Raw genomic sequence first — 27,177 nt, forward strand, 5'->3', positions numbered from 1 at the left:
TAGCATTAAAGCATTGGACTTCTGCTGAACTCTTTCTGACTTTGGACAGAAGCCATCTAACTTCCTGCAACATATGATTCAATCAGGGGGTGAAGATGATACTACATTGTTATTCTAACTAAACCATGGTATTCTTGAAAGAAGTTGTCAGTGCTAAAGGTATTAAATAGGTCAAGATCATGATCACAAGTCACATGTCCTCTATGTGTAAATGACCCTGGAAGAGCTCATTCTGGCAGGTTAAAATAAGAATTCCAAGTGACAAGAAAGCACCAGGCAATACTTAATTAGCAACAATTTTTTTTAGTGCTGCTTAAAATAATGGTGTGTCTTACAATTTATGGCATTTTTTGCTTTGATGAAGGACAGTAGTGAAATGAAAGCATAAATGTCCTCTTCCTGGTATGGTCAGAAGGCTCAGAGAAGGACGCAGAGAAGGGAATTTTTAGACTTGGGGAGGTAGAAATAATACCTAATGATGAAGCAAGAAATCAAGGAGTATGTTGGAAAAACACTTTACAATTAAACCCCATTCCATGTACCTAGGTTTTGCCCCATTGCTCCTAATGTAATTCCTCCTCTCATCAGTCTTGCCATTTCCCTTGTGAGTTCCCCAGGTTCCTGCCAGTCCTTCATGACTCCTGTAGGTCCTGCCAACCCCATGTTGAGATTCTTCATTGGTTGCAAATGGAGGTCAGGAGGGGTGGGCTGGTAGGGCAGAGTTTAGTTTATCTGTTTTACCTATTAGGGTTTCTTAAAAGGTTTCTATTGATGAATGGGGTTCAAAACTTAAAAACAAAACAAAAATGGAAGTTACCATAATATACCATGTACTTTCATGCTCAATCTTAGAGCATACCATTAATGTCATCCTCCATTCAATTAATGCCTGCTTAAGACCATCTTCCAGGTATTAAATACTGTGCAAGGCATTGGCTATTTATGGTATATCTTGATTCATAAAACTTCAAACTGAGTTGAAATGATCAAATGCTTTATTTGGGGGGCAAATATCGAGGAGTGGAATTTCTGGATCATCTGGTAATTGTGTCTTTAACTTTTGTTAAAGTAGCTGTATCGTTTTACATTCCCACTGACACTGATGAGAATTCTAAATGTTTCATATCCTCACCAATACTTGGTATAAGTCTTTTTTTTTTTAAGTCTAGCCATTCTAAGGATCTATATTAATATATCATAGTGGCTTTCATTCATATTCTCTTGATAACAAATGATGTTGAACATCTTTACTTGTGCTTATTGGCCATGCTTGCATCTTCTGTTATAAAATGTGTGTTCAGATCTTTTGTCATTTTAGTTGGAGTTTTTTTCTTATTATTATTGATCTGTAAGAGTTTTTTTTTTTAATAACTTCTGTTGATGAGTCCTTTATCAGATATATGTATGGGGGATTTTTTTTTAATGGTCTCGTTCAAAGAGCAAAGTTTTAAATTTTGATTGTCTTACTTATCAAAGCTTTCTTTTATGGTTCATGCTTTTGTGTCACATCTAAAAAATGGTTCCTTATACTAAGGGTGCAAAGACTTTGTCCTATTTTCTTCTAAAGCTTTTATAATTTTAGCTCTTGTGTATAGATATCTCTTTCTAGTTAATTTTTTAATATGATGTGAGATAACAGTTGGCTTTATTTTTAAATATTCCTTTGCTTTTCAGCTGTCACTGTTTCCTCCTATTACTGATCCCCTATTTTTTATACCCTGTAACCCCTTCTGACTTCTTGTCTCTAGTATTCTGGGAAGCTTGACTGTCAAGCTCATTAGAAGACATTGTGAGCCAGACCTAAGAGAAAACTATTTTAAAATGGAAGGGGATTGAAGGCATTTGTTTTGGCAACACATCAGCCTGATTTTGCTAGCTTTAGGAGTCTCACGTATTTCAGATGGCCCCATAATAGGATCTTTGGAGAAGTGACATCCTAGTTCCTATACTATATTATTTTATTTGAATTCATTTTATGGTGTATAGTTTGTTAAACTCTAGGCCATCTATTTTACTATTAGTAATTCTACACACTATGCCTAGCATAATGTCTGTCTCATAAAAAGTATTTGGTAGTTAAATATGTACTGGTGATTGGCAGCAAATAGAAATGACAGTGTTTCAGAATTACTATTTTCTAGAGCAGTAGCCTTGCTTTTTTACTGCTATGTAGTTTTAATTATACACAATCCAACTTCTGCATATTTGTTTATTTACATAGTATATACATACATCATTGCAATGCTATTTTTACTTACAACATTGAAATAATGAAATAAAATAAATTTAAATAAAATGTACTATTTTCATTTAGCACTGAAATCATATTATGCTCTTGTACTTAGAGACAAGGTATGGGATTCCTAAGTTTTAAATTGGATTCTGAAATTAAACACTAAGCATATGAATGTTATAGTAATGAAATTTCACACATTGGATTGCTGAATAATCGATAGAGGGAACATGTTTACTAATAATTAGACTATTATATTTAGAACCCATGTCAATTAATAAAATTTTTAAGAAGACACAATTACCAACAGTAAAACTGTCCTTAAAAAGTGTAAATACCATATAATCAGTTTTAACTAACCTTTATCTGTTGCTTAAAAAGTAAGCATTTCTGAATTGCTTTAATCTAAAACACCACAGAGTCATGAAGAGGATTGCTATGCATTTCCTATGACAACATTTGGATACCCTCCCCATACATCTGTACAATTCTTGTATTTCTAATTATTCATATTCAGCATGCGCCTTCTAAATATGCCAGTGAAAAATAAAATGATTACTTTTCCTCAAATGTTCAGCAGGCACTCTAAATTAGCCAGCTGGTCTCTTGTCATGGCTGAAAACATATAGTCTTTTTATAAAAAGTGACAATAAATACGTCCATGGCACCAGACACTTTATATGCAACTGGAAATTCCATTGGTGAAATGACTTATGATTGGAGAAGAGCAAATAGTGTGTAAAGAAAGAGAATTGGTGTGAATAGTACTCCACAGGCCTTGCAGTGGCTCACAGAAAATAATTCATTTTAAGGACGTGAAATCACCTTGTTTTATGGCAAGGCAGTAATCTCAAGGTCCACATGTTAAGTTTTTTTTATTATTATTAAAGATTCAGAAGTCATTTAAAAACATGACCTGTTAGAACAATTCAGTGCACCAAGTCTCTTTGCAAAAATCGTGTTGTAAATCATGATTCATTATATGATTGTGACCAGCATACACTTAGAAATCCATCCCTTTTGATGATATCATCCTTTCTATGTGGTTCCTTTTGTGCAATGGAATAGTCCCACCACCACTTTTATTCTCTTTTTTATTTTCTGTGCTCTATTTTGTTCCTTTGTTTTATTTTTGGCTCAATTTTAAACTATCCTATACTTTTTTTTTTTATCTTGGCCTATCTTTTGTAATTTAACTTCTATCACTGTAGTCTATGATATATGATAGGTGCAAAATACCATAATGAAACCATCTTTATTTTGCCTGAAACTCTGGCCTTAGAGTCTCTCACAGACCATGAAATAAAAAGCAAATGAATTCCTGAATGATGGAGTTAGAGGGTACTTTAGAGATCTTCTATCTTAGTCTCCTTGTTTAAAGATGAGAAATTGATACCTAGAGAGGCCAAGTGACCTGCTCAGATAACAAAGCGACAAACTTGCCAGAGTGATAGACTTGCCTTATCCCCAGTCTGGTGCTTCCTCCCTCTGTTAAAGCTTCCTTTGTGATTAAATCAACTGAACCATACAAACAGCAGTCAGCATTTTGGTGGTTCAACTATTTGTGTCTTTTTCCTTGATCATTCATTCATTCATTGATTGAGTACCTTGTATGCACAAGGCCTGTTGAGAACACAGACATAAACAAAGAAAACAGAACCCTGCCTTCAGAGGATTAGTATTCTAGTGGAGTGAGACAGATGATATACACCATAAATGTGTGAAACCTATAACATGCAAAATAATGATAAGTGTTAGGAAGAAAAATTAGACAGAAAAAAGAACTTGGAAATAAATTTATAGTTTTGTGTTGAAGGGTAAAAGATAGTAAAACCTTAAGCAGTGTAAAAAAGATGAGTATTGGGTATTATATGCAACTGAAAAGTTATTGAACACTATATCTGAAACTAATGACATACTATATATTGGCTAGTTGAGTAAGTTAAAAAAGAAAAGATGAGATTAGACCTAAGGCAGTAGAGAGCCATGCAATCCACTTCCTGCATGGCTGTGGAAAATCTTGACTTTGTCCATAGGGAAGAAAGCCAAGATTTTCTATATAGCTCTCCTTCATCTCCTATAAGGCATCAACTCAACCAGATAAATATCCTAAAGTCAGAGTTTTCTTTTACCCAGAATATTTGCAGCCATCAGAAGGGTTTCTTTTATGTTGCACATCTAGATGTAAGAGACTTTAGCAACTATAGCTCTGACCAGGAAGAATGTAAATGGTCTAGGCTGGTACTTGAGAGCTGGGCTGGAAAAGCTGGATTTGTGTCTGTTGGGTTAGGGCCTGTTTTCCTACTTATTCTCTGCCCGTCAGTTAGGCTTAATCCATGGAACTCAGAAGAAGCCCAGTTTGAGATCTGTAACACTTGGAAACACTTTATCCTGAGACCTGGAAAGAAAGAGGAGGAAAGTCATTTGTTTGCTTGAAAAAAAAGCAGTTTTCTGACTATGACCAGACCCTTGAACATCTTTTGAAATAAAATAATTCTCGGGTAAGCTCAGGAAGTTTAACCACTAACTAACTTTTACTGTAGATAGAAGAGAGCTAGTTTTGTGCTTGTTAATTTTCTCATGTTTTGAAAGATGCTGAAAGAAAAAAAGATTCTTTGATTTAAAAAATTTCAAAAATTTCTCTGTATCTATCATAGAAAGAATAAATATGAGATTTTATAAATAAAAATACTATATATGGATGCATAAACTGCATCTTCAGATACAGTTAAAAAATCCTTTTAGATGCTTTTAGACTTTCTATGTTCAACTTAGTTATAAAATTTTTGTTATTTCAGAGGAAAAGTTACCTTTATTAAATTCCCAATGCCATATCCATTCATTCATTCATTCATTCATTCACTCATTTGGTATATGTTGTATGCCAGACATTGTACTAGGTGCAGTCTATAAAATCAGTAATGGAACTACCTTTTCTATAGTTTATGTATCCCCTTATTTCTTAAGGATCAAAATCAGCTGTAATTAGATCTTTGTTGGACAAATGCCTTTCCAAATTCTTTTGTGTATTGAAACATTATAAAATATAATGAAATATGAACAGTGTACAGTACTATCAAGTTCTGGGGGGATGGTCAAGTTTATTAACTTATATGTTAACTTAAAATGTAAAGAATTGCTATATAATATAAGTGTACCTTATTTAAGACATAGGCTACTAAATAAGTCAGTTAGGAGGACAGCGATATTATCAAGTAGTAAAATAAATTTCAAAAATTTGAATTTTCTAAATAGGTTCTTCCTCATAGTATTACAGTACCAGAAGAGATGTCTAACCTGTTTTCAGCCAGGGCATGGATATTTAGGATCTTAAAAAAAAAAAAATTTAATAGCAAGAGGACTTCTACTTATGGAAAGATGGAGTATATATACTTTTCCATTTTCCTTCTGCTAAATAAACGAGAACTCCAGACATAAAACAAACGTAAGAAGACTCTGAAAGGTGGAGAAGAACACAGGGTTAGCTATGGATTTTGGGACCCAAGGAACAACACAACAATGAGTTTGATGAATTTTTACCCCTTGTATGCCCAGATTTATTGTTGAAGAAGCCAGCAATCTAGAAACATCAACAGGTACAGATAAAAATAGGCCCTCCCCCCAAAAAAATTCTGCTCTCTCTTGCCAAAAGGCAAAGAAAAGGACAACAGTCTTTAAAATGATTGCTCTGTTCTACTCTTGGATGTATCAGACAACAGTAGCTTTCTCTACTTCCTATTTCACCTAAAGCTCAAGGAGAAGGGGAGCCAAGAAACACTTGTGGGAGTCACAGTCCAGGTACAAGGACCCACTAAAAGACAGATTTAATCATAAGATTATAAAAGACTTCATCTTCCCCATACCTTAACACCATACCAACAGGGCTTGAGGATAACAGTGGCTTACTGCAAGATGCAAAATATGTGGAGATATAACTGACAAAACTGAAAGGAGAAACCAACAAATCTATGGTTATAGTTGGAAACTTCACCACCACTCTCTCAGTAAGTGCTAGAACAACTAGAGAGAAAATTAGCAAGTATATAAAAGAACTCAACAACACCATCAGCCAATGGAATCTAATTGATATTTGTAGGACATTCCACCCAACAAAAGCAGAATAACCATTCTTTTCAAGTGTCCACAGAACCTACATCAAGATAGATCATACCATGGACCATAAAAGGAACCTCAACAAACTTTAAAGAATTAAAATTATACGGTATTTTCTCTGACCACAATGGAGTAAAACTAGAAATAAATAACATGCAAAAAATGGGAAAATCTCCCTGAACACTTGGAAATTAAACACTTCTAAATCTATGAGTCAAAGAGTGAAATTAAAAAAAAAATACATTGAACTAATTGAAAATGAAAGCACGATATATCAAACATTGTGGATAGCTGCTAAAGCAGTGCTGAGAGGCAAACTTATTGTACTAAATGCACATATTACAAGGGAAGAAAGGTTTTAAATCTGTATTTTAGAATCTCTCCTCAAAAATTTAGGAGGAGGAAAAGCAAAATAAACTCAAAGCAAACAGAAGAAAGGAAATAATGAAGCAAAAAGCCAATGAAATTGAAAGCAGAAAACTGAATTAGGAAATACACAAAATAGCTATTATTTGCAAACATAAATTGATAAAAATTAACAAGAAAAAAAGATGCAAATGATTGGTACCAAGAATGAAAATGTGGATGTCAATGAAGACCCTGTATATTAGTTTGCTAGGGATTCTTTAATGAAGTGCTGTAGACTGAGCAGCTTGAGCAACAGAGATTTGTCTCAGAGTGCTGGTGGCTGTTAAGTCCCAAACCAAGGTGTTTCCCTGTTTGGTTCCTTCTGAAGGCTTTGAATGAAAGATCTGTTCTAGGCTTTTCTCGTTTGTAGGTGGCTGTCTTCCCTCTATGCATATATCTGTGTCCCAAACTCCTTTTTATAAGGATACCAGTCACATTGGATTAAGGTTAACCTAAGGACTTCACTTTATTACCTCTTTAAAGACCTTGTCTCCGAATAAAGTCACATTCTGAGGTGCTAAGGGTTAGGACTTCAACATATCAATTCTGTGGGGGCATTGCAACCCATAATACCTTGAAAGCAACAAAAGGACAACAAGGAAATGCTTCAAAAGACTCTATACATATGAAATTGACAATTTAGACAAAATAGGCCACTCTGAAAAACAGTCTACTGTAGCTCACCCAATATTAAATCCATAGGCAAAAAAATGAACCTAGCTGAATGTCTAAAGCTGTTAAGAAAATTAAATCTATTATTTAAAAAAAAACCTACAAGAAAGAAAGATAGAAAAAGAAGGAAGGAAGGAAGTTTGCCTGCCCAGGTCCAGTGGTTAAGTGGGGAATTATACCAGACATTAATTTCTCATCATCTCTTCCAGAAAACATAAGAGGAGGAACATTATTCAATTCATTTTGTGAACTTGCATTATCTTGTTACCAAAACTTGACCAAAATAATTCAAAAAAGAAAATTTCAGACCAATATTTGTCATTAATATAGATATAAAAACCATATAAAATATTAACAAATAGAAATCAGCAATATAAAAATAACTATATTCCATGGACAATTAGGACTTATTCCAGAGGTATAAAACTAGTTCAATATAATCCACATTAGCAGATTAAAGAAGAAAAATTACCTGGGAAGAAAAACAAGAATTAATGCAGAAAAACGATTTCAAAAAATTTGACACCTATTCTTGATAACAAAAAAAAAAAAAAAAACAACCTCTCAGGAAAATAAGAATAGAAGAAAATTTCCACAATTTTCCCAACTCCATTAAAAGTACCTACAAAAAAAAATACATTGCTAAAATTTTGCTTAATAGTGAAAAATTGAACATTTTTCTCCTAAGGGTAGGAATAAAGCAAGGATGCGAATTCACAGACACACAGATCAATGGATAAGAACTGAGAATCCAGAAATAGGACTCACACAAATATGGCCCACTGACTTTGGCAAGATGAAAAAGCAATTCAACACAGGAATGATAGCGCTTTCAAGAAATGATACTAGGCAAGCAGACATCCATAGGCAACAAAAATGAACCTAGTTTGAAGACCCACCTTATTAAAAAGTTAACTCAAAATGGATTTCAAACTTACATATAAACTGTAACTAAATTTTTAAGGGAAAAAATGGGAATTAATCTTTGGCAACAAAATCTAGGCAAAAAATTCTTAGATTTGACACCAAAAGTACAATCTATGAAGGAAAATACAGGAGAGTGATATAAGCAAGAAGACTGTGTAGGAATTTATAGTACATGTCTCCTCCAAGAAATACCAATCTGAATAATATCCATACACAAAAATGCCTTCAAAACAGGTGGGAATTATAGTACCTGAGAGGAGCAAAGAAATAAAAGACGATGCAATACCCCATTACCTCTCTGAGTTCAGGCAGCTCAGCATGGAGAAAAACACCCTTCCTTGGGGGAAAGAGAGTAAAGTGAGAATCTGACTTCATTATAGACCCTACTACAGGCCCACACAAGTGCCAGACCAACTTCCATGAACACAAGACCCTGTCCCTCACCAGGCCAGTATCCATGGACCTATCCTCTAGATCAGTTCCAGGCTGCCCAAGATCCTACAGTTCCAGGCTCTAGGAAGGATCCTATAGACTAAGGTTTCTGGTCTAATACTGAGCTAGCTTCAGGTGGTATCAGCCTCCAGGTTGGCTCCCACAGACTCAGGCAGCCCTCCCAAAGCCTGAGGCTCCAGGCTTACTCTTGTGAACTGAAGCTCCAAGCCTACCCCAGATTGAGTCAGCCCCCATGGACACCAGGCCCAAGCACATGGACCCAGGTCCCAGGCCTACCACCACATATGCAAGTGCCAGGCCCACCCCTGTGAAATTGGGCTGCAGACCTACCCCCTTGGATCCAGGCACCAGACCTTCCCACCTGAGTGTTTATAGGTTGTTCAATTTGTTGATTATAATTGTTCATATTCATCTCTTATGATCTTTGGTATTTCTATGGCATCAGTTATAATGTTTCCTCTTTCATTTCTGATTTTATTTATTTGAGTTCCCTCTCTTTTTTTCTTGATAGGTCTAGCTAAATTTTTGTTTTGTGTACCTTTTCAAAAACCAACTCTTAGTTTTTTAGTCTTTTTAACTCTATTTATTTCCACTTTGATAATTTCTATTTTTTCTTTCTACTAACATTGGACTTAGTTTGTTCTTTTTCTAGTTCCCTGAGGAACAGAGAGAAGTTCTATACTTTTTACTGGTGAATTCTACCAAACATTTAAAGAATTAACACCAGTGCTTCTCAAATTCTGCAAAAAATTTCAGGAAAATCGAACACCCCCAAACTCGTTTTATAAAGCCAGCGTTACCTTCATATCAAAACCAAAAGAGAATAACACAAGAAAATAATAATAACAAAAGAAAATAACACAAAATACAGGCCAATATCTCTGATTAATATAAATGCAAAAATTCTCAAACAAAATATTAGCAAACCAAATCCAATAGCACATTAGAAGGATCATACATTATAATCAAATGGGATTTTTCTTTGGAATGCAAGGATAATTCAACATGTACAGATCAATAAATGTCATACACTACAGTAAGAGAATGAAAGATAAAAATTATATGATCATTTCAATAGATGGCAAAAAAGCATTTGACAAAATTCAGCATCCTTTTGATTACAAAAATTCAAACAAACTGGGTATAGAAGGGATGTTCATTAACATAATAAAGGCCACATATGATAAGCCCACAGCTAACATCATACTGAAGAGTGAAAGCTTTCCCTATGAGGTCAGGAATCAGATGAGGGTGCCCACTCTCACTCTTCCTATTCAGCATAGTGCTAAAAGTCCTAAGCAAAGCAATTAAGCAAGAAAAAGAAATAACATGCCTCCAAATTAAGAAGGAAGAAGTTTTCAGATGATAATCTTATATATAAAGAATCCTAAGGATACCATCAGAAGTCTGTTAGAACCAATAAATTCAGAAATGTTGCAGGATACAAAATCAACATACAAAAATCAGTTGCATTTTCATATATTAACAACAAACTCTCTGAAAGAGAAATAAACAAAATAACCTATTTATAATAGCCTCAAAACAATGAAATACTTAGGAATAAATTTTACCAAGGAGGTGAAATACCTATATGCTGAAAATTAGAAGGTATTGATGACAGAAATTAAAGATGATACAACTATATGGAAATGTATCCCATTTTCATGGATTAGGAGAATTACTATTATTAAAATGTTTATACTTCCCAAAGTGATCTGTGGCATCAATGCAATCACTATCAAAATCCAAATGGTACTTTTTAAAAAAAATTAATTTTTTTCAGTGTTCCAAAATTCATTGTTTATGCACCACGCCCAGTGCTCCATGCAATACATGCCCTCTGTAATACCTACCACCAGGCTTACCCCCCCAACCCCCCTCCAAAACCTCAGTTTGTTTCTCAGAGTCCACAGTGTCTCATGGTTTGTCCCCCCTCTAATTTCCCCCAACTCACTTCTCTTTTCCATATCCCAATGTCTTCCATGTTATTCTTTATGCTCCACAAGTAAGTGAAACCATATGATAATTGACTCTCTCTGATTGACTTATTTCACTGAGCATAATCTCCTCCAGTCCTGTCCATTTGATACAAAAGTTGGGTATTCATCCTTTCTGATGGAGGCATAATACTTCATTGCATATACAGACCTTATCTTCTTTATCCATTTCCGTTGAAGGGTATCTTTGTTCTTTCCACAGTTTGGTGACTGGCCATTGCTACTATGAACATTGGGGTACAGGTGGCCCTTCCTTTCACTGCATCTGTATCTTCGGGGTAAATACCCTGTAATGCAATTGCAGGGTCGTAGGGTAGATTTTTTTTTTTTTTAATTTCTTAAGGAATCTCCACACTGTTTTCCAAAGTGGCTGCACCAACTTGCATTCCCACCAACAGTGTAAGAGGGTTCCCTTTTCTCCACATCCTCTCCACCACTTGTTGTTTTCTGTCTTGTTAATTTTCTAACATGGATTGGAAGAATAAACATTGTTAAAATGTCTATAGTGCCTAGAACCATCTATACTTTCAAAGCCATCCTGATCAAAATTCCACCAGCATTTTTCAAAGAGGTGAAACAAACAATCCTGAAATTTGTATGGAACCAGAAGAGATCCTGAATTGCTAAAGAAATGTTGAAAAAGAAAAACAAAATTGGGGGCATCACATTGCCTGATTTCAAGCTTTACTACAAAGCTGTAATCACCAAGACAGCACAGTACTGGTACAAAAACAGACACACAGACCAGTGGAAGAGAGTAGAGAGCCCAGATATGGACCCTCAACTCTATGGTCAAATAATCTTTGACAAAGCAGGAAAAAATATACAGTAGAAAAAAGACAGTCTCTTCAATAAATGGTGCTGGGGAAATTGGACAGCTATGTGTAGAAGAATGAAACTCGACCATTCTCTTACACCATACACAAAGATAAACTCAAAATGGATAAAAGGGCTCAACGTGAGGCAGGAATCTATAAAATCCTAGAGGAGAGAATAGGCAGTAACCTCTTTGACATTGGCCAGCAACTTCTTTCAAGATATATCTCCAGAGGCAAGGGAAACAAAAGCAAAAATGAACTGTTGGGACCTCAGGATCAAAAACTTCTGCACAGCAAAGGAAACAGTCAACAAAACAAAGAGGCAACCCATGGAATGGGAGAAGATATTCACAAATGAAACTACAGACAAAGGGCTGATATCCAAGATCTATAAAGAACTCCTCAAACTTAACACACACAAAACAGATAATGACATAAAAAAATGGGCAGAAATTTACGACTATGTGGATGGAACTAGAGGGTATTATGCTTAGCGAAATAAGTCAATCAGAGAAATACAACTATCATATGATCTCCCTGATATGAGGAACTTGAGAGGCAACGTGGGGGGTTTGGTGGGTAGGAAAAGAATAAATGAAACAAGATGGGATTGGGAGGGAGACAAACCATAAGAGACTCTGAATGTCACAAAACAAACTGAGGGTAGCTGCGGGGAGGCGGGTAGGGAGAGGGTGGTGGGGTTATGGATATTGGGGAGGGTATGTGCTATGGTGAGTGCTGTGAAGTGTGTAAACCTGGCGATTCACAGACTTGTACCCCTGGGGCTAATAATACATTATATGTTTATTTAAAAAAATAAAAAATAAAAAATAAATAACACTTCAACAAAGAAAAAAAAAAAATGGGCAGAAGACATGAACAGACACTTCTCCAAAGAAGACAAACAAATGGCTAACACACACATGAAAAAATGTTCATCGTCATTAGCCATCAGGGAGATTCAAATCAAAACCACATTGAGATACCACTCTACATGAGTTAGAATGGCCAAAATTAACAAGCCAATGGCACTTTTTAAATATATAGAACAAACAGTCCTAAAATGCATAAAGAACCACAAAAGACCCCAAATAGCCAAAACAACACTGGGAAATAAGACCTAAGCTGGAGGCATCATATTTAGACTGATATCAACCCTTATTATAATGCTCTAGTAACAAAAACAATGATATTGGCAGAAAATCAGACACATAGATCCATGGAACAGAATTGAGAACCCAAGTGCATACAGAACCACAAAAGACCCCAAATAGCCAAAACAACACTGAGAAAGAAGACCTAAGCTGGAAGTATCATATTTAGACTGATATCAACCCTTATTATAATGCTATAGTAACAAAAACAATATGATACAGGCAGAAAATCAGACACATAGATCCATGAGAATTGAGAGCCGGGAAATAAATCCACACATAAGCAATCAACTAATATTTGACAAAGGACACAAGAATATTCAGTGGGGCAAAGGACAGTCTGTTTAATAAATGGTCCTGGGAGAAGAACTAAGTAATCACATGCAAAAGAATGAAATTGGACCCCTATTATGCCTCACACATAAATTAAGTCAAAATAGATTTAAATGTAAGACTCTAAACCATAAATCTCCTAGGAGAATACATGAGGTAAAAGCTCCTTGACATTGAACTTGGCAGCAATTTTCTAGTTTTATCACCAAAAACACAAGCAACAAAAGCAGAAATTAATAACTGAGACCACAACAAACTAAAACGTTTCTGCACAGCAAAGGAACAATCAACAAAACTAAAAGGCAATGGACAGAATGGGAGAAAATATTTATAAACCATATATCTGATAAAAAGTTAATATCATACATTTATAAGGAATTTATGTAATTCAATAACAAAAACAAATAATTTGATTAAAAAGATGTGCAGAGGACCTGAATAGACATTTTGCCAAAGAAGACATACAAATGGCCAACAGGTACATGAAAAGTTGTGCAGCTAATCATCAGGGAAATGCAAATCAAAACCACAATGAGATATCAGATCAGACCTGTTAGGATGGAAATAGCAAAAGACAAGAGATAACAAGTGTTATGGGGAAGAGAACATTTGTGAACTTTTGGTGGGAATGTACATTGATGTGGCTGGCCACTAGTGTCAACAGGATGGACACTCTTCAAAAAATTAAAAATAGAACTGACATATGATTCAGCAATTCAACTTTTTGGTATATATCCAAAGGAAATGAAATCAGTATCTCAATGAAATATCTGCACCCCATGTTCATTTCAGCATTATTCATGATAGTCAAGACATGAAAACAACCTAAGTTTCCAATGATACACACACACACACACACACACACACACACACACACACACACATACACACTGGCATATTATTCAGCTATAAGAAAGAAATTCTGCTTTTTCACAATAACATGGTTGGAGGACTGAGTGAAATAAGTCAATAGAGAAAGACAAATACTGTATGATATTACTTAAATATGAAATCCAAAAAGCCCATACTCATAGAAATATAGAATATAGTGGTGGTTGTCTGGCCTCTGCGGTAGGAAAAATGAAGAAATGTTGATCAAAGTGTACAAACGTAGAGTTATAAGATGACTAATTTTGGAGTATATAATGTACAGTATGGTGACTATAGTTAATGATACTGTATTATATATTTGAAAGTTGCCAAGTGAGTAGACCTTAAATATTTTCACCTTAGGAAAAGCAATGGTAATTATGTGAGGTTTTGGAAGTGTTAAACCACTTAACTTTGGAACTCACTCACAATATAAATGTGTTTCAAATCATCCTGTTGTATACCTTAAACTTAACACAATAGTATATGTCAATTATATTTCATAAAGCTAAGAGGAAGGAAGATACTGAATCTTAAAAAAAAAAAATGCGTATTGCCAGGAAAAAATTGTTTATAGCACTCCCTCATTTCCTTGGGTGGAAAAATGGATAAAGTTGAGCAACTTTACCTTAAACATGTTCAAGAAACCTGATATTGTATCTGTGTCATCAGCTCCAGAGAACAGAAAGATGAAACTCTCACATAGAAAATTCTGATAGCAGGGGCGCCTGGGTGGCTCAGTGGGTTAAGCTGCTGCCTTCGGCTCAGGTCATGATCTCAGGGTCCTGGGATTGAGTCCTGCATCGGGCTCTCTGCTCAGCAGGGAGCCTGCTTCCCTCTCTCTCTCTCTGCCTGCCTCTCCATCTACTTGTGATTTCTCTCTGTCAAATAAATAAATAAAATCTTAAAAAAAAAAAAAAAGAAAATTCTGATAGCAGAACAAACACTTAAAAGGGAAAAGTTGGTAAATTAGACGTCATCAACATTAACAACTTTGTTCTGTGGGAGACCCTGATAATGAGATGAAAAAATAAGCTATGGAGTGCGAGAAAATATTTACAAAACATATGTCCAACAAAGGATTACTATATTGAATATATAAAGAATTCTTTTTTTTTTTTTTTTTTTTTGAGAGGGAGAGAGAGAGAAGAGAGAACATGGGTGGGAAACATGGCAGTGGGAAAGGAGAGAGAGAATCTTAAGTAGACTCTGCACTGAGCACAGACCCAACATAGGGCTTGATCTCATGACCCTTAGACCATGTCCTGAGTCAAAATCAATAGTCAGATGCTCAACCAACTGAGCCACACAGGATGCTCCTATAGAGAATTCTGAAAGAGAAAAAAAACAAAAAACAAAAAACAAAAAAAACACCAGCATTACAAACAAAGGACTTAACTAGAAAATAGACAAAGACATTTCCTCAAGACATGAGACATTTCCCTCAAAGAGGATACCCAGATGTCAGATATGCACATGAATCATTAAGGAAATTAAAATCATACTGAGCTATCTATAAACATTTAACAGAATGGCTAAAAGAAACAAAAAAGTAGTGGAAACCCCAAATGCTGGCAAAAATGCAGAGAAGCAGGAACACTCAAAAACTGTTGGAGAGAATGTATAATATTGCAGTCACTCTAGAAACATTTTTGCAAGTGACTTTTAAAAGCTAAACATACAACTATGGTTCTACCCAGTAATTGCCCTCCTGAGCATTTATTCTAGAGAGATAAAAGCTTAGATTCATACAAAAACCTGTACGTGAGTGATTAAAACACCTTCATTCATACTAACCAAAAGCCGCAAGCCACCAAGATGTCCATCACCAGGTGAATGGTTAAACAAACTATAGTATATCCATATCATGGCATATTTCTAAAAATAACAAGGAGCATGCTATTGGTAAAAACAATAATGTGGGTTAATCTCGAGAGACTCATGTTGAATAAAAAAAGTCAATCCTAGAAGATTATATACAACATGATCTATATGTACCATTATTGAAATTACATAACTACAGAAATGCAGAGAGCATGTTAAGGTGGGTTGGGAGTGGGAGGGAGGCGGGTGCAGCTACAAAAGGTGTGTGGCAACCTGATGATCCTTGTGGTAGAGAAATGTTCTGTATCTTGCCTATATCAGTGTATATCAGTGTCAATGTCTAGGCTGTGATAGTGTACTACATGTGGTTTTACAAATTGTTACCATTAAGGAAAAATTGGGTAAAAGATAGCCAGGGTTTCTTTGTATTATTTCTCACAACTGCATCTGAATCTACTATTATCTAAAAATGAAATTTTAACTTAAAAACATTTTACTAACTCATGCTCAGAATGCAGTCACCTCTACTTGCATGAACCATTTAGGTTTTCAATGTAGTAAGGGGAAATTCTGTGGAAGACTGAATGGGTTTTAAATTCTGTAATTGCCTTCCTTAAGAAGAAATTGGTAAATTCACCGAAGAGACACACTAATGACTGCAGGGATTTATTCATATCATTGATTGGCTTATTAGTAAGCCACAGAAATAACAGAAAATCAAAATGAACAGGGTCTCAATTTGTTTTCTTTTTATTCCAGAGTTGTAGTGTTCCTTAATCAAATCAAATAGAAATTACAGGGCGCCTGGGTCGCTCAGTGGGTTAAGCCGCTGCCTTCGGCTCAGGTCATGATCTCAGGGTCCTGGGATCGAGTCCCACATCCGGCTCTCTGCTCGGCGGGGAGCCTGCTTCCCTTCCTCTCTCTCTCTGCCTGCCTCTCTGTCTACTTGTGATCGCTCTCTGTCAAATAAATAAATAAAAATCTTTAAAAAAAAAATAGAAATTACAATTTATCCTGTGGTTGTGGCTATTATAGGGAATGATCTATTTCTCCATGTGAGGATTGTCAGTTAAAATACATGTCTTTTTATAAAACTCAAGTTGAATGTATTTAACTAAATTTGTCATTCCTTTACTCATTTCTCCACTAGAGATAGAGTTATTGAGTACCTACCATGTGCCAGGCACAGCTCTAGATAAGAAATTATAGAAGGTAAGCAAACAGAGGCCATGCTTTTCTGGCAGACCACATGCCCTTTAATAAGGACTATGCAGTAATTCTCTGTTTGAGTACAGCCCAAGAAAAAGTTGTTTTCCTGAATTATGCTGGCTGGCTGGCTGGCTGGTTCATTGGTTGGTTGGTTGATTGGTTTGTTTTGTTTTGGTTTGGTTTGGTTTGGTTTGGTTTGGTTTGATTAGAAGAAAGCAAACCAAAAAAAGGACATTTGCAGTGCTATGAGGACTGTATAGCAGTGATAGCTTTTTGAGAATCTCAACGCACGCATTTAGAAGCATCTTCTTCTGTCCCCTTCTAGTGGATTCTCCACTGCCATGTCTCCCTTTATACTGTTTCAGGATATATACTGCCTCCAGCCCATCCAGAAGAAGGGAATGTGTGGGGAGAGTTCTTCACTTTTGTGGCCTTTGTCTGCTCACAGACATGCCTCCCTTGTTATTCTGCAAGTTCCTGTACACACATCAGTCTGGGATTGGAAGCAAAGCAATGATGTAAGAACTCTTACACTACAGTGTCTCCTTGTTTCTTAAGAAAATAACTCACGACCCTCTCCTCTTTCTTCATAGTTCTAAATCTAAATTATATTTAAATTTTAGGTTCATTTTTGTTCTGCTGGTAACTATGGTGGAAGATTGCTCAAGATACCACAGACTTGGGATGCCTGGGTGGCTCAGTGGGTTAAAGCCTCTACCTTTGGCTCGGGTCATGATCCCAGGGTCCTGGGATCGAATCCCGCAATGGGCTCTCTGCTCACCAGGGAGCCTGTTTCCCTTCCTCTCTCTCTCTGTCTGCCTACTTGTGATCTCTGTCAAATAAATAAATAAAAATCTTAAAAAAAAAAAAAGATACCACAGACTTCATTTCTAGTTATGGATATCCTAGGGGAAATCTGAGTTCAGTAGAACCACTGTGGGAGCCTAAACATGACAGAAAAAGAGTGGAGAAAAAAAGCCAAATGGGGCCCCATTGCATTAACTATGATTTTATACACTTGCATTATAGATGGGAATGTTAGGCTAACCGCCTCTTTTTAGGAACATTTTACTTTCAATTTTTACTAAACATAAATCCCAAGGATGCAGTATTCATTAAGACTGCTTAAGTGATTTTTGCGACTAGAATTGGATAAGATGTCTGATTATGAATAAGAATTTGCTGCAGAGTGTTGTAAAAAGGGTAATGAGTTGCAGGTGGGTCACTGAAATCCACTGACAGGGCTCAGTAAAGAACGGTTGATAGATACATCTGTGTGTGACAAAGAATTTGAAGCTCTTTCCTAGACGCGTGGTACAGTTTCAACAAAATGTTTCCCTTCGTTTGTAATAAAAGTACAATAGTTGTGCTAAGCGGCCAGTATCTACCTCACAGCATAGAGTTGAGAGCCGAGGGTAGACACTGCTCCATGTACATCTGTTAGGGCTATACATGATTCACGGGAGCACAGCTCATACATATTCATCCTTCAGCCAGGATCCCCTTTGACTGCACAAAGGCACTAAACAAATCCTCTCCTCATAGAAGGTGGAGGGGCAGGGAGGAGCAGCCCCTCCTCCCTGGATTTTCCCCTCCAGCCAGGCATCCCTCAATAGGATCCTTCCTTAACCCCAGTACTAATTCTCTAGGTCTTTATCTGAACTACTTTTAAATTAAATTTAAGCAACTATTTGCTCCATTAATCCGTGCAGCCCGTTAGCACACTGTGTGCATTTACTGTACAATATTTCAAATGAAGTGAAACTTCAAAGCCGTTTGATAGGTATGGGAAAAGGGGGGCCTGATATAGCCAGAAGGAAGTAATAATCTCCCAAGGATTTCAGCAGGAGAGCTAAACTTAGCGGCAGACTTCACTTTCCATTTAACTTTAAATGTATAGCTACTTGGAGCAACTTGAGACCCCGCCTTGTGTCGCAGATAAAGCCTTAGGAATGAGGAGAATGGATATATTCTGGTCAGAATGAATATTTCCCTTCACCTCAAATATTCCTTTCTTGTCCAAGTAACCAAGGAAACAGGGTTCTAGTGTTTTGCTTGCGAATGTATGTTCTTTACCTTGAAGTGGGAGTCCACTCTGTGAGGAAGTGTTAGTGTTACAGAGAGATCCAGAGGGCAGAAAGGGTTAGGGGCAAAGGACAACATGCCATTCCTGGATCTGGCTTCGGGATATCACCAAAGGGTCAGAAGAAATAAGACCATTTTGCTCTGTCCCCTTGTGGGAACTGGGATGCACAAAAGATGGGTGCATTTCTTTCCTTTGACTTCCACTCCCAGTTAAGTAATGGACTGGACAGACCGAGGTCTTTCCAGGCAAGTTGGAAGTAGATCAGCATGGACCAAAATTTTGCAGGCTACTTCTGCTTCCAAGTCACATAAAGCGCGCGCGCACACCCACACCCACACCCACCCACCCACACCCACACCCCTCCACACACACACACACACACACACACACACACACACAATTCAATCATATAGTCCATTCTTCCCCATTTGCAACTCGTTATCTGGCTGCAAGTGTTTCTCAAAATGTGAAAACCCACGGTCCCTACAGTATGGTATAGAAGATCCATGCTTTAAATATCCAAATATGTGTGAAAGGGGGAAAACGTTTTATTCTGAACTTCCTATCTGCAGTTGGTTAGTCTCTTACCTAGAAATTAGAATCTTTTTACTCTAATCAATAACTTCACTTCCTTCCCATCTTTGGTATATTAATTCAATGAGACTTTGTCATACCAGGATCTCCCTGAGAAGAACTTAAAGTACTTTGGGGAAAAGACTGAAAGCATCTCAAAAACAATTCAACTCGAAAACGTAAAAAACTCTACTAGACAATGAATAGTGAAATGCTAAAGATGCTAAAAAAAGTTTCATGTGTGTGTTGTGGGGGGTTGGAATTCGGGGGTGTGACAAGGAAGATATAATCAGGGGGCACAGTTTCTCCCCTGTAAACTCTATAAAGATGCCCCTGTCTTAGACACCAAACCCGGGGTCATTTTCCATATGGCCTCCTTTCCCCCTGTGAGAGTCACTTGGTTGCATGTTCAGTTTTTAAATCTAAAAGCCCTATTTTTCCCCAGTCACAGTTGCACTAACAAGGACAATCACAGTCGAAATACTTAAGGGAAAAGCAAATACACTCTTACCAGTGAATGTCCACCAGTATGCTAAGTAAAAAGTTTCTCTTGGTTTCTCGTTCACTTGACCATACTCTAGATGTGGATGTGTGTTGTATTAGAATTGCTCAGGAAAACAGCTTTTCCATTTTCGGGTTTTTGTGTAGCTTTCTATTGCCTATGTTGTGATGGCACAGGTTTTCTTTTCATACAAAACATGAGTTAGAAGCGGGGGGGAGAGAATTATTTGATTGCCCTCAATCAGACTCTAGCTTTCTGTTGTCATTAAATCAGAGGCTTATTTGAAATCCGTTATTGACAGTAACCCATTCTTAGCCTGCTTATGTGACTCTCAAGTTCATGTGTAATTTCATGTTTTATTTGTTCTTCATGCACTGCTTCCGTGATGTGCTCATTGTTATGCACCATTTCTGGGGAGTCTCACCTTGGAGCGTGCTTAGAGAGCTGGCAGGAAACAGAACTCGGTCTGTGGATTAGTCATGTGGAAATGACAGTGTAAAAATCAAATTGAATTTATAAGCCCACTTCTTCATTCCTTGCTTAAGATAGTAACTGCAATTTGAAATGGCATCATTTTAACATGTTTTAGTTTCTCTATATCAGAGGTATATAATACTCAGAGTCAGCTAAATTATTAAACTCTTTTCTAATTTCCATCAAAATTCTCTCTGGACTAAAAAATGTGACAACCTCAGGGTGAATGTGAACTGAAATCTACTTGTAAAACTAGCTTGGAGGTGTGGGTGTTCTACTTCTCTGTTAGTGGTTGGTGGTTCTGTGGGAGCATATCTTAAAAATATATATGTATTTATTTGTGACTACATATGCATATGTACTTTCACACTGATCTATTTCCCCACACCTTGTCCTCTATGCCAATTAAATCTCTCTCAAGGAGTAATAGTCATGTCACACATTATTGTAAGTAAACAAATGTGTACGTTAAGATCATTTCTTACCCATTTGTCACCTCTAACCTTTGTGTAAAATGTCTTTTGCATTAGCATAAATATTAAGAAGATGCCATTTCTGCTATATATAGGGCTGCCTTCAGCTAATCAGTTTTTCATGCATTTAAATAGGAATATTAGAATGATGGTAATTAGTTTAGTTTTCCATGAATGATCCATCAAGACATTGCCTTGCACTGGATGGTACTGCTCAGAGTGAGCAGGACAGAGTCAAATTGTTAGCGGGGTTGGAATATCTTTAGTGTTTTGTTGGTGACATTAAAAAAAATCATCTGAAGACTATTATATTTTCTAAGAGGAAATGCACAAGTTGTTTGAGAAAGACTAACGTGAATCATGTAGACTAAGTGAAATTGTAATGAATTGTAAAATAAGACCCGTTTATTACATGCAAGAGAGACAAGGCTTTCAGGCAGATGACAAAACCTCACATGCACAGATGAATATGGGAAAATTCATAAGTACTTTTAGAAGAAGTGCCTTTTAACAAAATGAGACTACTTTTTCTTTCTTTGCACAAACATACCTGTATGGTTCCACAAATTACTTTCACATGTAAACTCAAACGTTACAATGTTGAATTTAAAATGACTTGAGCTTTTATGCAATATACATGTATGTCCTTAAACTACCATTACGCTGCTGGAGTTAGATGCCACCAACAGATATTTTAAACTGCTTGGTGACTGGGAGTTCTGCTTCAGCCGTGCTTTCCTCTTTGTCTGAACAGCAGTGTTTGTTTGCACCAAGATAGTGAAATAATTGCACGTTTTGCTTCATTGTTTTCTAAAAATTAGTAGGAAATAGGAGAAAATTACTGGTTTGATACTGCAAAAAGCACAGTCTTTTAAACCTATAATCCAGATAAGGGGCAGAAATCTCAACACATGCTGATAATAGCAAATCTTTAGCTCAAAAAAGAAAATAATAACAAATCTTAAAGAAGACAAATACACATTCAATGAGAAGGGAAAGAACAAACATGGAAGCGTTCCACAAAAGTCTGTGCTTATACATGTTTACATAAACATATATAGAAATACACCTGCGTTCTTGTCAATACATAACATGGAACATACCAGATTGACAATAGTAGTTATCATTGCAGCTTGGAGTGGGATTTCTGAAAAAAAGGTAAAGAGAGATTTTTGCTTTTTATTTCAGTATCATCAGTATTTTTGCAATATGTATTTGTATATTACCTGGGAAATTTAAAAGACAGTAATAAGTAAATGACTAAAAGAACATGCATAAAAACTTAAAATATATTTCTAAAATTTCTATCTACAAGATGATGTTTAGAGATTTTAGAATACTTTCTATAGTTCAGAAAATAGAAGTTCCTTCTGACACTCTAGTCTATCTTTGGGATGTTAGTCCCACTTACATTTTCTCAGGAAATCTTATGCACAGAAACACAGGACTACCTATGTGTTGTCAAGGTCCCTCCTCCTTGTAACCCACTGGTGTTCACTGGGCCAGCATAATGATTTCCACGTTATCAGTCAGGTGATGATACTAAGATTCAGGAAGGTTTATAAGAAATTTGCCCGAGTTTATGTGGACAGCCATAGGTGGTAGAATGAACATGAATCCATGAGGACATCTCTGCGTACAGGTCCAATGTGCTGCACTGGTTGCCATGGATTGACTGTGCTCCCCAAAATTCATATGTTGAAATCCAAACCCCCCACACACATACCTATGTGACTATTTTGGAGATAAAGTCTTTAAGGAGGTGATTAATATTAAATCAGGCCATTAAGTGTGAAGCCCTGATCTGCTTGACCTGGTATCCTTACAAAAAGAGAAAATGACATCAGAGATCAATCAACCTCTCTCTCTCTCTCTCTCTCTCTCTCTCCCTTTCTCTACCATATAAGGACACAGTAGGCATCCATAACCTAGGAGAAGAGCTCCCACCAGGAACCAAGTCAGCTGACGCCTTGATCTTAGACTGCCCAGGCTCCAGAACTATGAGAAAATAAGCTTCTAGTGTTTAAGGCCCCCAGGATATGGTATTTTTTTAATGGCAGCTGACCAGATGGTAAGGGAAAGACACTAAGTGTACCTGAAGGCCGAAGACATTCCAGCATCCTTCTGTCCCCCCAAATCTTTTCCCTTTCTCAAGGAACAACCTACATGATTCATCCTTTTATCATTGTCAGTCACCAATATATAGTGTCATGGCACAGAGTTTTCTGAGGCATGTGAGTGTAGCAGGGAAAATAATGCTAGTGTGAAAAGGGAAGAACAGCACAGGCCTGTTAGCCAGTCTAAGGAAAGGACTTGCCATGCTACTAACAAATCCCAAATGACTTTGAAAAGGTAACCATTGAAACTTTCTGTTTACAGCAACCAGGAAAGACCATGATCTTTGGGTTTAGACAAACATGGACTTAAATGCCAGCTCTGCTACTTAAAACTGTAGAACCAGTTCCTTAGCCTAAACCTTAGGCTAAACCTGTAGGAATTTGAGTTGTGCTTGAGTTTTGGCTTGAACCTATTAGGACTATGGGAATGAAATATAAAAATACACATCATATAATCCCCTTAGCTCCTGGCTCATGCTAGGTACCCAATATAGTGTTGTCACTGTTCCTTTTGCCTCATTTCCTCTCATATCTTCTATTCCTGCTCTTAAAAAAAAAAAAATCTTTATTTTGCAAGCATGCTGCACAAAGCTTAAAACCCATAGGCAAACTCTGTTATACTTCACATTTCTACAGTGGTTTGTGTTTCAACAAAGTGCTTCCACATACACTAATCTTATTTGCTCTTCTAAAAACTGTTATTAACTATCAGTCCTCATTATTAACTTTCCCCTTGATCAGCAGGTTGCTTCTATGTCACTGGAATCTAGAATATTAACTCTTAGAGGATACAAATACAGTGTCAACATAAAGCTCAAGAGACTATGTTTTATGTGCCCATATGTTTCATGCCATCAGCATATTATAACAACACTTTGAAAAAAGTTTAAGTAGATATTGGCTTTTGTTGCCAATATCAAGATTTATCGGTTCAAGAGTTATTGATCATGGGCAAATCTCGGCCATTATTATGCCTTGAGGACAAATAAATCTTTATCAGCTGAACATGAATCAATATAATTACTCTTCACTTATGCACATCTTTTTCCTAACCATATTGGGTTTTCAACCAAATCATAAAATATGAGAGAAACTACTTAGGGAGGCAGTTGTGAGGAATTATGCCAAGAACATTCGTGTTTTGCAGCAATGCCAATACTCAATAAAGCCAAGTCTTACCAGCTAGTTCTTGACAGAATGGAGGTAATCTCAGGAAAATGTAAAAGTTAATTTTTGAAGATACTGAATCAGATATACAAAAATATCATGGGATAGAATAAAAGATTTTAGAACCACAAGAATATAACAGTCACATCATATGCCAGAAGAGGTAGCTGCAAGATGTTCAGAAAAAGAATGTAGACAAGTTGTGGAAAGCCCAGGGAACCTGAATTTATTTTAAAAGTTCCTCAGTTATTCTAATGTGCAGCCTTTGAGGAAGGACGGACTCTGTTAATAGATGCAAAAGGTATCTTTCAACATTTCCTCCTATCAACACAGACTAATTTTATGTCTTCTTATTCATTGCAACCATATCACCTTCAGTGAAACTGAAGCCTTCAGTTCTTCATTATAGGATCTTTGGTTCTTACCTATGACTTACTGTAAATCTACTCTCAATGCCAGATTTTTTTTCCTGTTAAGTTTGAGTCTGTCGTGCTTGTTCGTTATCCTGCCCATCTTTGTTTCATTTGTACATTTGATCAGCTTTCTTCTCTGTCTCAATCCCAGATACAGGTAAAAGTTGGAGCAGAGACAGAGTCATATAGCACACCCCCAAATCTATACTGCTTTACATATCTGTTAATAACTGCTGGGGCTTCTTTGCAGTCTGTCTCTACACCTTATACACATGCTCTTATGTCAGACTTTATGAAATTCAGTACTGACATTTAAAAAAGAATCTTGAATAAGATTTAAGGTGGTTTCTAATTTGTATCAAGCCGTCTGTCAAAACACAAGCACAACATTAATTATGTGGGAGTGTGATTAATATCTGGCATATGACTGAACTCTTAGATGCAAGAAATGTCTTTTCTTTTCTACTGACCCCCTAGTTAAATGCAAACTGACTGTTTTTCATGCCTTTTGATTTCCAGTTGACCTCACAGGTAACTTGAAAACTCACCTATGCTTGTTTTGACAGCATTGCCAATGAAGATGGGAAGAGCTACATGTTATAGAAGTCCACTCTTTATCATTCTGTTGCCCATGATTGAGGAAAATGTGTCTAAGCAAATGGAAACCGATCGTGGTTGCCATGATAATTTTGTGGAGTATGATGCCCAGTTCTAGGAATTCAAAAAAGGGAACAAAGAGCCAGGAGTAGGAAAGAAAGAATGATGCACTTTCTTGAAAAAAAAAATTTTTAATGAAAATATTTTTTCAGGTGTAAACAAACATAGCATCTCAGATGTGAATGGGAGCTATCACATGAACACAGCTCTTAGTGGTGACTGACTTAGGCATTACCAAAGTGTACAAAATACTCAGTAATGCTCTAGTGAGGCACAAAACTTACTGCACCATTTCCCCAATGCCACATCTGACATTTGACACATAGCTTCACAAACTGGTGCATAAAGTCAAAGAACAACCATGGGGTATTGGGAAAGGGATGGCAGAAAGAGCGTTGTCTGTAAAGCACCCAAAGCAGTTTAGGAAGGTGGTTTTACTACTTGGGTGCTTGGTACCATCAAGACAAAATCCATAGCCAAGTTTTACAGACATATGCGACAAGCAGTCCTTCACACTCCCTTACCTTGTGTATTGTTTTACAATCTACAAAGCACTTTCACACTCAATCTAATTTACTCCTTTAAACCACTTTGTGGGATAAGTCATTATCCAACATTTACAGAGAATGCCAAGGCTCAGAAAGGACTAGAGACTCACCCCAAGACTCCTGCTTCTCGTGACAGTATAAGGGCTGATCCCAGTCATTGATTTGGGTTTCCAGCTCTCTTCCCTGAAACACAGCTCCCTACTTTTAAGTGTAATATTTTTCTCTATTCTCCAAACATTTCTGTACACATCAGAGTTATTAAGATATTCTACATCCCTCTTCCTTTATGCTGATGGTGGTTGAAATCTGATATTCCTTTAAACACGTCCTATATTTCCCCCTCTCTTCAGGTCCTTCTGGCAAAGAACTTTTACCAGGAGTACATTCCACATACAGTGGACATTTTATATCTGTTAGATTCTTCATGATGTGAAACCCTTCTGGGAACTATCATTCATAAATATTTTTCTAAACTGTCTCTTTAGTTATTTAGTGGTGTGTGTATCCATTGCCCAATTTTAATGAATCCATAATAGACCATTGCTGTGCATAGAAATTTATGTTTATTTTGTGATATGGTAGAAAGAATCTCCTAAACTGGGGATCAGATTTGTGGTGAGTGCCTAGATCAACTATTTGTTGATCTGTGTGATATTTTTGGTGCCCTTCCAAGTGTGATAGAGGGACAGTAATCAGAGGGACATCAGGGAATCCTGGAATGCCAAAGAGCATGGCTGGTGTGACAAAGAGGGCACTGATTTATGAGTCAGAAGACCTACGTTCAGAATGTGGCTTTGCTAATAACACTGTGCTATGAGACTTTGATAAGATCATTCATTTGGTCTCTAAATTTCCATTCTTTCATCTTAAAAAAGAAAGAGCAATATTACTTACTGTGTGAAAACAGCCCATGAAGTGCTATAAAAATTTAAGATAAAATTGTCATAGTATACAAATTTTATGAAAGCCATAATAATGAATTTCCTTTGCAAATGTTGAGTCAGGCCATTAAAATATACCCCATGTAAACATCTTTGATCCTAAACTCATATCATTCTCTGATTACTATTATGAATCTCAGACAGGAAAAATAGAAATATATAGTACATAACATTCACAGATGTTAAGTAGACATAATGCTAAGGGCTGAGTTTTC

The 27,177-nt window shown here is 36.5% G+C and overlaps 1 long non-coding RNA gene across 2 annotated transcripts in view; it reads left to right on the forward strand.

Moving 5' to 3' along the window:
- Positions 1–18,144, forward strand: part of LOC132017411 (uncharacterized) — a 400,345-nt gene extending 382,201 nt beyond the window's left edge. For both annotated transcript variants that reach the window (XR_009404263.1, XR_009404264.1), the window contains 2 exons: positions 17,377–17,529; positions 17,635–18,144. This is a non-coding gene — a long non-coding RNA (uncharacterized LOC132017411). The remainder of the gene's footprint in view (positions 1–17,376; positions 17,530–17,634) is intronic.
- The last annotated feature ends 9,033 nt before the right edge of the window (positions 18,145–27,177 follow it).

Source organism: Mustela nigripes, chromosome 5 (assembly GCF_022355385.1).
Source record: "Mustela nigripes isolate SB6536 chromosome 5, MUSNIG.SB6536, whole genome shotgun sequence".
Lineage (NCBI taxonomy): Eukaryota > Metazoa > Chordata > Mammalia > Carnivora > Mustelidae > Mustela > Mustela nigripes.